We start from the raw sequence: 12,683 nt of genomic DNA on the forward strand, positions 1-12,683 counted from the left end.
GAATCCGCAACCTCAGCGTACCAGGATCATAGTCTAACCAACTGATTTACCCTGAGGGGGTGACAAGTTAAACATTTAGAGGCCAGACATGAGGCCCAAGCCTTGGACCCCCTCCCTCTGGGCTGGAGCAGGGATTTGGGGGGCAGCGCGTCCAGGAGGCCAAGCATCATAGTTACCAGACACCAGAGCATTTAGCTGAGACAAGACGAAGCACACAGAGAGGAAAACTGACCCTGGCGAAGTCCTGGCATGAAGGCATGCACTTAGGGGTTGCAAATATTTGACCTCTCAGTGGAAGGTTTTTAGACTCTAAAAACACCTGGCAGCTGGAGAAGGCGGCAAGAGAACAGTGAGTGAATATGCCCATCTCTAAAAACAAAGAATATCTACTACAGTTTCAACAGCACCATCACAGGAAGCTTGACCAAACAAACCACAGGCTCTGTGGGGCGGCAGGGAGCGGAGGGTGTCTGTCCAAGAGGACTCCACCCCTCAACTGGAGCCTCCCCCAGTGCCCCAGAGCACTGCTTCCTTCGCCCTGCACCTCAGAAGGCTCACACGGGAGGGAGGGATGGATGGATGGAAGGCCCTGGGGGGCTTTGGTGTTTGTTCCCTGAGAGTGAGGGGCTAAGAGCTTTGTCTGCTGGGCAGTCCTGCGAATAGCAGAGCAGCCCCTCCCTGGGCAGCGGCAGGGATCTGCAGGACGCAGGAAGACCACCCTGCACCTCGGTGAGGCCGTCTCCATGGTACACCTGCAGAGCCACCAAGCCTCTTTGGGGACAGACATTTCTGCACACGGCAGTTCAGTTACCTCATCCATGGCGTTTGGAGGGACGTGAGAGGAGGAAGGAAATGGGGTCCAGAGCCTCATGGCTCCCCACCCCCTGCCACTGCCCCTACCCCCCATCAGCATTTAACATTACCCCAGGACCCAGGGAAATCAGGGCAAATGCTCCAGAGCAGCAGGGGCAGGGGAGGGTCACAGCTGCAGCCCGGCAGGCCCCTGGCCCCCAGCATGTCTGGGGTGAGATGGGGGCTCTCTCGGGGATGCCATTCGGGCCCTGTCTTTGGGGGAGAAAGAGCCAAAGAAAAACATGTATTTATAACGTGAACTTCCCTCTTCTCCTTCCCCTCAGCTAACTGATTAATTAAATGAATACAAAGGCTGTCTTGTTGGGAGCCCCAGCCGCACGGACCCTCTGTGTTTTCTTTAAGCCGGCCCAGCAAACAGGAAACAAAAGGCTTAATTCTGTCTGGTTTTGTGATGGGGGCTGTATGTCACAGCCAGAGGCTGGGGTTCTGCCAGACCCTGCAGAGCAGCCACAAGGCAGCTCGAGACCCCCTGCCTCCTGGCCGGGCCCACCACCCCACAAACACGATTCCCCAGCCCCAAGCAACAGCCCAGCTAGCCTGGCTCTGGAAGAAATGCCTACAGGCTGGGAGAGAAAGACAAGGGAGCCAGGAAGGCCCCCGAGAAGGCCCTGGAAGAAAACCTCAGAGGGAGTGAGTTGGAAAAATGTGACCCACTGGGCCACTAAGATGGGAGAAAGGGAGGCAGCTGAATCTGGGACTTTCCTGGTGAGTGAGCTGAAAAATCACTGTTTCCCACCTGCCACACTCCCTGTCCTTGCGAGTCTCCCTGAGAGTCTTTAGCTGGCAGCCACACCGGTGCTTTAGTCTCCCTCTCACAGGTGGGCACTGTGCACAGAGAGGGACTGAGACAGGCCTGTCACGTACCGCCATGCACCATCTCCTTCTCTCCGAGGCTTTGCCCTCTCTTCTGTGGCCAGGCCTCAGGAACATTTTTCTTTTCTGGGAGTCCCCAGAACTTTGATGTTGGCAGGGGGCAGTGGGGTGCTGCTTTTTTTCTACCAAGAAAGAAAGCAGTACCTGGGGATGATTTTAGCTGCCCTGGGTGCACCTTCAGAGGAGCTCCCAAGAGATCATGAGTCCAAAGGATGTGCCCCAGCCCACCTCCCCCATCTCCCAAACCTAACCAAGGACGGCCCTGGCCAGGTGGCTCAGTTGGTTGGCTCGTTGTCCTACACCAAAATGCAAAATGTTGCAGGTCCGATTTCCAGTCAGGGAAGATAGCTGGGTTACAGGTTCAGTCCTGATTCAGGCAAGTACAGGAGGCAACTGATAACATGTTTCTCTCTCATATCGATGTTTCTGTGTGTCTCTCTCTCCCCTTCCTAGCTCTCTCAAATCAATTAAAACATATCTTCCAAGGACTTCCAGACAAGATGGAGACGTAGGGGGAAACACTATACCTTCTTGCACAACAAAAATTAAGGACAACAAAGATTTAGAAACAAAAACACAACAAAAACAGACAGAAAATTGAATTATACGAAAGTCCGACAACAACGAACCATTCATCCAGACAGGGAAGAGGGGCTGAGTTGGTGGCTGGTGGAGTGGGGTCATGGCAGGAAAAAGCGGTGGCTGCCAGACCGACCCAGGTGCACAGGCAGTGGTTGGCAGATCCCAGGTATGGGGTGGCAATGGGCAGACCCAGAGAGGGCACAAGGCAGCTGACTGACCATGGTCACACAGTCACATGCAGATAAACCAGGTGAAAAAACTAGCAGTGAGACAGACCGTGCAACCCAGGGCCCCAGCACCGGGAATTAAAGCCTAAAAGCATCGATTGAAAAAACTTTCAGGGGTCAACGTGCCAGGAGAAGCTCCCAGTCTCACAGGAGAGTTCGCTGGAGAGACCCACAGGGTCCTAGAACGTACACAAGACCACACATCCAGGAACCAGCACCAGAAGGGCCCAATTTGTTTGTGGGAAGCGGCAGAGGGGACCACAATCCGAGAGAGCAGAACAAACGCCATCACTCTCTCTCTGACCCTGCCCCCAGTCACAACCCACCAACTGGGTTGACCCGCCCCAGGGAATACCTAAGCTTTCGCCCCTTATATGTAACAGGTGTGAACAGACCAAAACATTATAGCTCAAGCAGAACAACTCAAAGCCCCAGAGCCAATACTTTTAAGCGACAAAGAGATAGACAACCTATCAGATACACAGTTCAAAACATTGGTGATCAGGATGCTCACAGAACTGGTTGATTTTAGTCACAAATTAGATGAAAAAATAAAGGCTACACTAAGTGAAATGAAACAAAATGCACAGGGAACCAATAGTGATGGAAAGGAAACTGGGACTCAAATCAATGGAGTAGACCAGAAGGAAGAAACAACCAAACAGAAAAGAATGAAGAAACAAGAATTCAAAAAAATGAGGAAAGGCTTAGGAACCTCCAGGACATCTTTAAACATTCCAACATCTGAATTATAGGGGTACCACAAGGGGAAGAGGAAGAGCAACAAGTGGAAAATTTATTTTAACAAATAATAAAGGAGAACTTCCCCAATCTGGCAAAGGAAATACACTTCCAGGAAGTCCAGGAAGCTCAGAGAATCCCAAAGAAGTTGGACCCAAGGAGGAACACACCAAGGCACATCATAATTACATTAGCCAAGATGAAAATGAAGGAGAGAATTCTAGAAGCAGCAAGAGATAAGGAGACAGTCACAAAGGACTTCCCATCACACTGTCAGCTGATTTCTCAAAAGAGACCTTACAGGCAAGAAGGGGCTGGAAAGAAGTATTCCAAGTCATGAAATCCAAAGACCTACATCCAAGATTGCTCTATCCAGCAAAGCTTTCATTTAGAATGGGAAGACATATAAAACACTTCTCAAATAAGGTCAAGTTCAAGGAGTTCATTATCACCAAGTCCTTATTATATGAAATGTTAAAGGGACTTATCTAAGAAAAAGAAGATAAAAAATATGAACAGTGAAAGGAGAGTAAACTCACAGTTATGAACAACCACACCTAAAACAAAAGCAAACTAAGCAGACAGCTAGATCAGGAGCGGAGCCATAGAACTGGAGATCACATGGAGGGTTAGCAATAGGGGAGTGGGAGGAGGAGAAGGGGGGAAAAGGTACAGAGAATAAGTAGCACAGATGGTAGGTAGAAAATAGACCGGGGTGAGGGCAAGAATAGTATGGGAAATGTAGAAGCTAAAGAACTTATGACACATGGACATGAACTAAAGAGGAAGAGTGGAGGGAGGGGTTGTACAGGGTGGAGGGGAGTGAAGGGGGGAAATGGGACAACTGTAATGGCATAATCAATAAAATATATTTAAAATGCAAAAAAAAACAAAACATATCTTCCATTGAAGATTAAAAAAAACTAACCAGGACATGGCAAAGAGGACCCACCTCTTTGGCCCAACCTAAGCTCTCAGATCAGAAGGCTTTCATGGAAACCAGGCTCTGAGAGGCCCACAAAGAGACAGGATGAGATGATGCCACAGAGAAGGTGACCCTGGGCTGAATCGAGGCCTGTGGTCTGAAGTACATGAGTGCAGCCAAGCCTTCTACCTCAGACTCTCAGTGCACTGGGGAAGCTTCACTGAGCCACTCCACATGTCAGGGTCCTCAGCCCTAGGGACACGTCGCGAACAAGGGACACAGACTTCCTTCCCAGGTGGGTGCACATTCCTCTGGAAGACAGAGCAGGACAATCAGTGTCCGCTGGTTCACCCACCCATTACTTTGCTCAATAGGTGCTCACCGAGGATACAGAGGATGCAATGGTGACCAACCAGACACTGTCCCTGACCTCCTGGGGAAGGTTGAACAGGTGAGTCAAATATAAAACACCAGATCACACTGATAAACATATGACAGCGAACTGCAATGGCCTGGGATGAAGAACCCGGGGTCTGAAAGATCCCTCTGGGGTCGGTGGAGAGAGGAGCTGGGGACAAGGGGCCAGCAGAAAACAGCTGCAGGTGCCGCAGAGGGCCAGGTGAGCGGTGACAGGTGTGGACCAAGGGCATGACACGGGGAATAGAGAGATGTGCACAAGGCCAAGACTTAGCTTATATAAAAGGTGGCATTGACTGGACATGGGACTAGGACACGTAGCTGTAAGGGGCAGACCAAAGTCAAGGATGATCCCTGGTTTTCAGCTCAAGTACATTGACGAATCCTGTAGCTCTTCAGGGAAACGGGGCAGGTCGGGATGGCACAGACTAAGTTGAAGGCAGAAGAGATCAAGTTGGTCCGGGACTTCTCTTCCCTCCCTGGCCTCCAACACTTGAAAGAGAATCTCTGCTCATCCCTTTGCCTTATTTCCTGGGGTGACTGAAGATGGTGACGATGGAGAACGAACTACCTTGGCAGGAGGGTCCTCTGGCCCAGCCTGGGTCAGCGCTTGGGAGGCAGGAGGCCCTCACCCAGGACCCAATGTGCACTAAATGGCATACAAAGTGCGCTCCTCATCTCTGGCCCCCAAAACATCAGTGTCCTGGGAAGGCTGAGCCACGGAGAGGTGGGCTGCCTGCCCCAGCATCCAGTGCTGAACTGGGACTGTGCCTCAGCTGGTTGGATTCATGCCCCTGATTCCCTTGGTGAGTGGATGTTAAGCCTGTCTTACCAGGTCTGGAGGGAAGCAAGAAGAGACCAGTAATTTTTAAGCAGCCGAGGAGCCCCAAGTCAGTGATCTGGGACAGTGACATACACTGTATTGTTTTCTTTGCAAAAGCTGATTAAACTTCTGGTTTGGACCAAATTACGTTTGCACTGAATGTGTGCGTGGAGCCGCCGAGGCGCCTGGCAGTGAGTGAAGGTGAGAATGGAGGAGGTTCTGCGATAAGAAGGGGGTGCGCAGAGGTGGTGGGAGCAGCCTGGGCACCACTGGAACCCAAGCACTTCAGCCCCTTTGGAGCAGAACAGAAGCTCCAAAATGCACGCATTGAGTGGAGAAGTCCGGAGCAGCTGGAGCTGGTTGGCTGGGGCTGGTCGGCCGGGCAGAAGTGCCGGCAGGTGCCAACTGGGGTGAGCAGAGAGCCTGGAGTGGGGACTCTGACAACCACCAGTGAGAAGGGGAAAGAAAGGAAGGTAGGGAGAGGAGGATCTGCCAAGGAACCGGAAAGAATGGAACGGGGAGGGGAGGAGGGGTGGCAGTGGGGACGCCCCAGGGTCAGAGAAGCCGGGGGTCAGGTCTGCAGGGCTAGGACTAAAGGTCATCTGAGAGCAGTCCCCTGTCACAGGCCCGAGAGACTCCAAGGAAGTTAAAAATGAACCTGCATTGATGAATTTGCTCTGCAGGGAGAAGACTGTCCCCCAAGGTCACCTGTGCTGAAAGAAAAGTTACCTCAACACTAGCATGACCGGGCTGCTATGGGCAGGAACGAGTATAGTGAAGGAAACCCCAAAAGCAGGCTTTAAAGGGACAAAGGTTCCCACCCACTGCCCCTCCTTCTTACCCCTCTCATGCAGCCAAACAAAGAGGAAGCCTAAGGTAGAAAGGCTGGCGCAGGGGGAGTGTCCCCAGCCCTCCTCTGCCGATCTGCTCTTTGCATCATAAAAGCCAATGGGAGGGAATAGGATTCCAGACCCCAAATTCTTTGAACTCTGCAGGAGAAGCAAGGATGGAACACTGAGAGGCCTCCAGATGGGGGCTCCACTCTGCACCCTGACACAGCTCATCTCTCTGCTTTTCTGATCAGTAGACTTGAGAACAAGCCCTGGCAGACAGAGACCCAGAGAGAGCTCAGTCTCCCAAGCATCTCTCCAGCACAAGCCTGCCTCTGAGGTCTAAATAAAGAACCGGCTGCTTCCCTGGAAAGTCCTCCATGGGTCCTGCAAGGTCAATGAAGTTTGTAGGAAAGCAACAGCCAGGCTTCCCAGAGCCTGCCATCTGTGGCCCTTGGCTGTGGAGCAGCCCACAGAGCTGGCTGTGCACAGGGCAGCAGGGGCGGGAGCGAAGAGGACCCATGCAGAGACTCCCATGGCCCTTTCCAGGGGTCCCACCAGCTCTCTGCAAAGGCACTTGCTGCCTGAACAGCCCCAGCTGCCCCACTGACCCCAACTTTATAACCGCCAGGGCCCCTGGGAGTGTACGCTCTTCCCCAATGACTCCCTTGCTGTTGCCCCATCAGAGTTTGGGCAGGAAAGGACTCTGAGGCAGTTATTTATTATTAAGAAGAATCCCCAGCAGAAGAATTCTCCCAGCCTAGTTCTGTGTTACTAAGCAAGTTATTTACTCTCTGAATATCAGTTTTTACATGTATAAAATGGGATAACATCTCCCTTGCAAAAGCAATATTTCTTGTGCAGTTTCTAAGAGTTCAGGCTCAGAACCAGACTTCCAGGGTGCTAATGTTATCTTCCCAAATTACTAGCTGTGTGACTTTTGGCAAGTGCCTTAACCTCTCTGTGCCTTCATTTTATTATCTATACTATAAAAGAAGATAGTGCCTAGCTCACAGAAGCATTGTGAGCAGTGAATTCATGAGAAGAGCTCAGAACGATGCCTGGCATGTAGTAAATGCTGAATACGTTTTAGTTATTATCTCTGGTAGAGGTCATGGTGAGACTTAAATGATCTGGAGCACACAAAGTGTCCAGAGGCAGGCAGGTCCTGTGTCCCCACAGGAGGGTTCCCCCCACCCAGTGGGGACCACACTGCCCAGCACACAGTAGATGCTCCCTGGTGATGGGACCTTTCTCCTCACTGAGTATGTGTTGAATTAGCCTGTTTTAAATTCACGGAGTTTGTATTAGTGAAGCAGGGGGGAAGAGGAGCAAGGCCCCAGGGGACATTGAAGGAAGAGTAGGACTGGGGGTCCACTGATTGAAGGACTCACTGAAACCCCAAAGTGGGCCTAAAGACCCCCTTTCTGTCATCCAGTATAATGCCAACCTTGGGAAAGGGGAGAACAGTGGGCGGGTGGGGGGGGCAGCAAGAGGCTGAGTCCCCTGCTGTACAGTGAGGCCCCTCCTGTGGGGACACAGGACTGAGAACCCGCCTGGGTCACCTCCTGATAAGAAGCATCCGCCAGGACCAGGGGAGGATGACTGCTCCCAAGGAAGGCTGGGAGTGGGAGTGGCCTGGGGCGGGGCTGGAGTGGCCAGCAGCTCTCCTCAGGGACCATAGAACCCTGGGGGGAGCGGAGGAGCTGAGTGTGCACAGCTGTCTGCTCTCTGCTCCGAGCTCACTGGAGCCCTCGGAGGTGCATCCAGAGGTACATCCACCCGACTGAGAAGCCCTGAGACACTGCACTGCTCTCCATGTTTCCAGCCTTGGGGCCGCCAGCAGCTTAGAGCCTGGAATAGTGGGCATCCAGCCCTCGGTTATTGCCTTGGCTTACGGAGGGCCTGCAGAGTCATTAGTACACTTCGTGCTCACCACACCCCAAGGGGTCCTACCCCTACCCCGCAAATGAGGAAACTGAGGCTTAGGAAAAACAGCACATCTGGAACACACTCCATGGTGGCCTTAGGCCACAGCCCCCAGCTCTGAACGTCCCACTCTGCACCACAGCGCTGCCTCTTGTTCAGCCCTCACCTCACAGGAAAGGGCACGGGGTGGGACTGCGGGGTGAATTCCTGCCTGCTCCTGTTCCCAGGCCACCTTCTGTCTCTGCAGCAGAGCTTCCTCTCAGAGTCTGAGGCAGGTGGGGAGGGGTCCGGGTTATTGCAGGCACAGGACAAAGCGGCCAAGCCTCTCATAATAAGGAAGAGCTGGCTGTACATTATGCACACATTTGTAAGTTACGAGCATTATAGAGAGAGAGAGGCACATAAATTAAAGCGGCCAACTTGTATGCGCACATGCACGCTGGCACGGGCAGAAGGCTGGCTCTAAATGGCAAAAATTAGCAGCTTGAAACAGTAAAAAACCTCAACTTTGCCTCAGAAAGACGCAGGGCAACTTCACAGAGTTTTATGTGGCCCATAAATTAGAGCCGAGAGAGGGCCTTGCTGCAGACAGGGGCTCTCCGCCTCGCAGATCCGTGTGGCAGTGTTACAAATGTCCCGGGCGGTTTATACACAACAGCACAGCGTGAGTTTGCTGGGGGGTATTGGAGCTGGTAATTGCTATTCTAAAACTGGCCTTGTAAGCTTGAAGAAATGTTTTGAAGGGGGAAAAGAGCCAATTTAAGAGCTTTATAAAGCCATAAATGCCTTCTGAGCAAACCAAAAGTAATCTATCTGGAGAGACAGGCCATCCCTCAAACCCCACGGAAGGCCCTGCAACACCGCACGGCCCAGAGGAGGCGCCTCTTAGGTCCCGCCAACACAAGGGAGTCACCTGTATGGACCCGGGGCTGCCATCTGGTGACCTCAGGACAATCTTCCCCTGGATGCCAGAACCCACAGGCCCCTGACAGCTCACGCGATCTTCCCTGTCAGCGGGACTGATTCCCCCAAACAAACAGGACAGCCATGGCCCCCTGTGTCTTCCTTCCAGGCGCCCTTCCTTCCCAGGTGGGCCTGGCAAACGGGGAGGGGTGGACACCGGGGAGGTATGGCGCGGATCTCCAACTTGGCCTCAGTTTCATCCACCAACGGGGGCTGTTGTGAGAATCGAGTAAGGGAGAGTAGGTCAGCACCTGCCCCTCGCACTCAATAAAGAGCAGCTATTATTATTTTATGGGTGTTGGTACGTGTCGAACAGGGGTGCCCCAGGCAAAGGGCACCTTCCCAAGGCCCCGCCTTCCTCAGACCCTCCCCTGCCAGGCTCTCTGGGTCAGGGCGTCCATCAGGGTGTTGTTTCAGAATCCTCGCCATCAGCACACGGGCTCAGACACCGGCCATTTCCCAGGGAAACCATCCCAGCGCCTGCTTCCTGACTTAATTTACTCTCATCTCCCTTCGGACACATTCTTTAGCTGCAACCCCTGCCCTGGCCTCACACTTCTGTCCAGACCAAGAATCCCCTGCTAACCCGGGTTACCAACTCAGGGTCTCTTCACGCCAGGGGGGGTGTCACCCTCCCCCAGGTCTGTGGCTAGGAAAGCCAAGACTCAGGGAGAAGCAGCCCGATTCCCATTCTCCCACCTTCTGTCCTCACCCCCCAACCTCCCGCTCCTCCCTCTTCCACAGTGGCCTCCGCCCGATAATCCAACTCGCTTTCGGATGCCAATATTTCATAACGGAAAACAAAAGCCATATAATGCACAATTACCCACTTTCCATTGTGTTTTAATGGCCCTATTGACAGCACAGAGTACCACACAGGAGCAGTAGAAAGGGATTTGAGATCAAGCTTCCAGTGAAATGTGTTTTTAGTTATATGTATTTTCATAGCTTTTGCAACACCTTATTAAAGTTGAAAGCTATATATAACAGCACTACCGGTGGCACTTTCCAATATACCACTAAAGTCACATTTCTTTACGGCCCAAACAAATGTGACCCAGCTGCCTCTAAACAGGACTTCCCATGTCCTCTTCCCATGTCCTCATCCAGCCCTCCTGGATGTCCCCGATGCCCCCCTCCCAATACTTCTGAACAGTGGGCGGAGAGATGAGACGTTCTTCTAAGGCACTGTGGCAGGCTCAGCCAGGAAGGACCTCTTACAACCTGAAATCACGAGATTGGAGGTCTTCCCTGCTCCATCCCTCTACCTACAACTCTCTTACTTGGAACTATCTTGGTCTAATTGCTGTCCCACACCCGAAATTATGCCAAGCAAGTTCCCATCTCCAGGACTTTGCTGAGGCTGTGGTGTCTTCCCGGCTCGCTGCCCATCTTTCCCTCTGTGACCCAAGTCCCTGCTCAGCCTCGAAAATGGCTGTGATCCAGTTACAAGATAAAGTCACCTTGCGGGAGGCCGCCTAGGGATGGGAATATGCCCTGGACTCGCGACAACAGAGCTGCTACTCGTGTTAGCTAGGTCCCCTGGGGCAAGTTTCGGACTCCTCTGTCTTCATTTTTTGTTTCAGCTACAAAATAAAAGTTTGAAATGTAGGATTACAAGGGTCCTTCCAGTTCTGGAATTCCTACCTGAAAACATATTAAGGTTTTCTGGGCAGTATTTACCTAATGCCTACTAGGTGCTTGGTGCCGTAAGGACAAGACAGGATCCCCGTTCTCAGGAAACCTGCAATTTCCTGGAGGAGAAAGACACGTCAGAAGAAAAAGTGAGATTACAGCAAACACTTTCAGCTCCAGTTCAAGACAGCGACATATAAAAAGTCATGAGGCAGTAACCGATTAGACACCAAATGAATTGTGCAGGCGATAATTGCTCTAGGCCAAGAAGTCCAGAGGAGGAGCGAGTGCCAAGAGACGGGCTCATCACAGGTGCCGTGCTCACTAGGTGGGGACCAGCCCTGGGCCTGAAGGACACGTAAGAGACTTGCCCCCGCAGGAACTGCCAGATAGTGAGTCCAGGTAAGTGGACCTTTATGAGCCACGGCAGTCGTCAAAGGGCAGGGTCAGCGGACAGGGTGTCACCCAGTAACAGTGGACATGAACTTCATGCCAAGAAACTAAGAGGAGACTGTAGACCAATGTAGAGGCAGGCGGCAAAGGGCTCTGAGTGCCAGGCTAAGATGTGTGAACTGGGCCCTGCAGGAAGCAAGGAACCACTGAAGTGAGCACAGAGTACTGTTTTCAGAGAATGACTAGGGCAGTGGTCTACAGACGAGTTGGAAGTGAGAGGCACAGGCAGAGAGGAAACCAGGGGGAAGGCAGTGGCTATAGTGCAGGCAGTGGGAATGGAGCGACGTGCCAGGCACAGAGAAGGGTGGGAGGACAGCCTGGCCTCGGAAAGGTTGTGGATGGGCTGACCATTCATTTACTGTCCACACTTGAACACTTTCAAGAGTGAGAAAGGAGCCAGGACAATGACGTTGGGACAACAGACATAAACCAGGACTGTCCTGGGCGAACTGGCGTGGATGGCGGCTCTGCAGACCAGAGAATGGAGGAGAGGGGAAGGAAAGGCGGCCTCCCCCGCTTCAAGCCTGTGAGACAGGGAGATGTGACAGCTGACAGGAATGGGTGGGGAATGGGGACGGGCAGCAGCACAGAGCAGCAAAGACATAAGGGGAGAAAAGAGTTCGGAGCAGATTTCAAATTCTTTGAAGACAGAACTCAATCCTGTATGAATGATCACACAGACATTTGCCAAACTGAAAGGAGATCAGGAACCTGCTGAGTGTGGAGGAATAGGAGGCAGGGTACCCTCTGCCCTGGGCTTTTTGTTTTTAGGTCTGTGGTAAAAACAGCAGTCAGCGGAAGTGACGCCATTGCATGTGGTCGGTAGGGTACGTGATGTCTCTCATGAGATAGACAGCAAGTTGAACATTTAACCTAAAGTGTCATATGGCACGCTAGAGTGTGATACTGTTGTTACAGAATTACGTGCTTATGATTTTGTGATAAAAGATTTTTATGTAATATAACGGGGGTATTATTTGTGCTGGACTCTGTATTTCAATAGATGTCCCTCTTGGTGGATTTGTCCCTATCGCCATCTGCAGCCAGGGAAGTCCCATCGTGCCCTGATGATTCGACATACACTGAAAACCTAAATGGGACCTGCACAGGCAGGGACTCAGCCAGCTCTGCTCCAAGCAGGGCAGAAGGGGCAGGGCACTAAATTTACCCACACCCCTCTTCTGACTAAAATGCAGAAAATGAAGGCAAAAGAAAGAGGAAATTCAACCTAAGGGATAAAGAGAGCAAAACTGCAGCCTTCCTGTGCCCTGGGCTGACCGGGACTTTTCCGTGCGGGAATCTCCAGTCAACGGCTTCTGCTGTGTCTCATCCAAGCTGAAGGTTAGCACCCAGGATCAGCACCCAGAAATCTGAGGACTTCCCTGCAGACTGCCGATCCCTCCAGGCGGGAC

At 52.1% G+C, this 12,683-nt stretch overlaps 1 protein-coding gene across 5 annotated transcripts in view; it reads right to left on the reverse strand.

Moving 5' to 3' along the window:
• PKNOX2 (PBX/knotted 1 homeobox 2) overlaps positions 1 to 12,683 on the reverse strand; it is a 296,595-nt gene that overhangs the window by 212,060 nt on the left and 71,852 nt on the right. The window lies entirely within an intron of this gene.

Source organism: Artibeus jamaicensis, unplaced genomic scaffold (genome assembly GCF_021234435.1).
Source record: "Artibeus jamaicensis isolate MK-2021 breed Jamaican fruit bat unplaced genomic scaffold, CSHL_Jam_final scaffold_660, whole genome shotgun sequence".
Classification (NCBI taxonomy): Eukaryota; Metazoa; Chordata; class Mammalia; order Chiroptera; family Phyllostomidae; genus Artibeus; species Artibeus jamaicensis.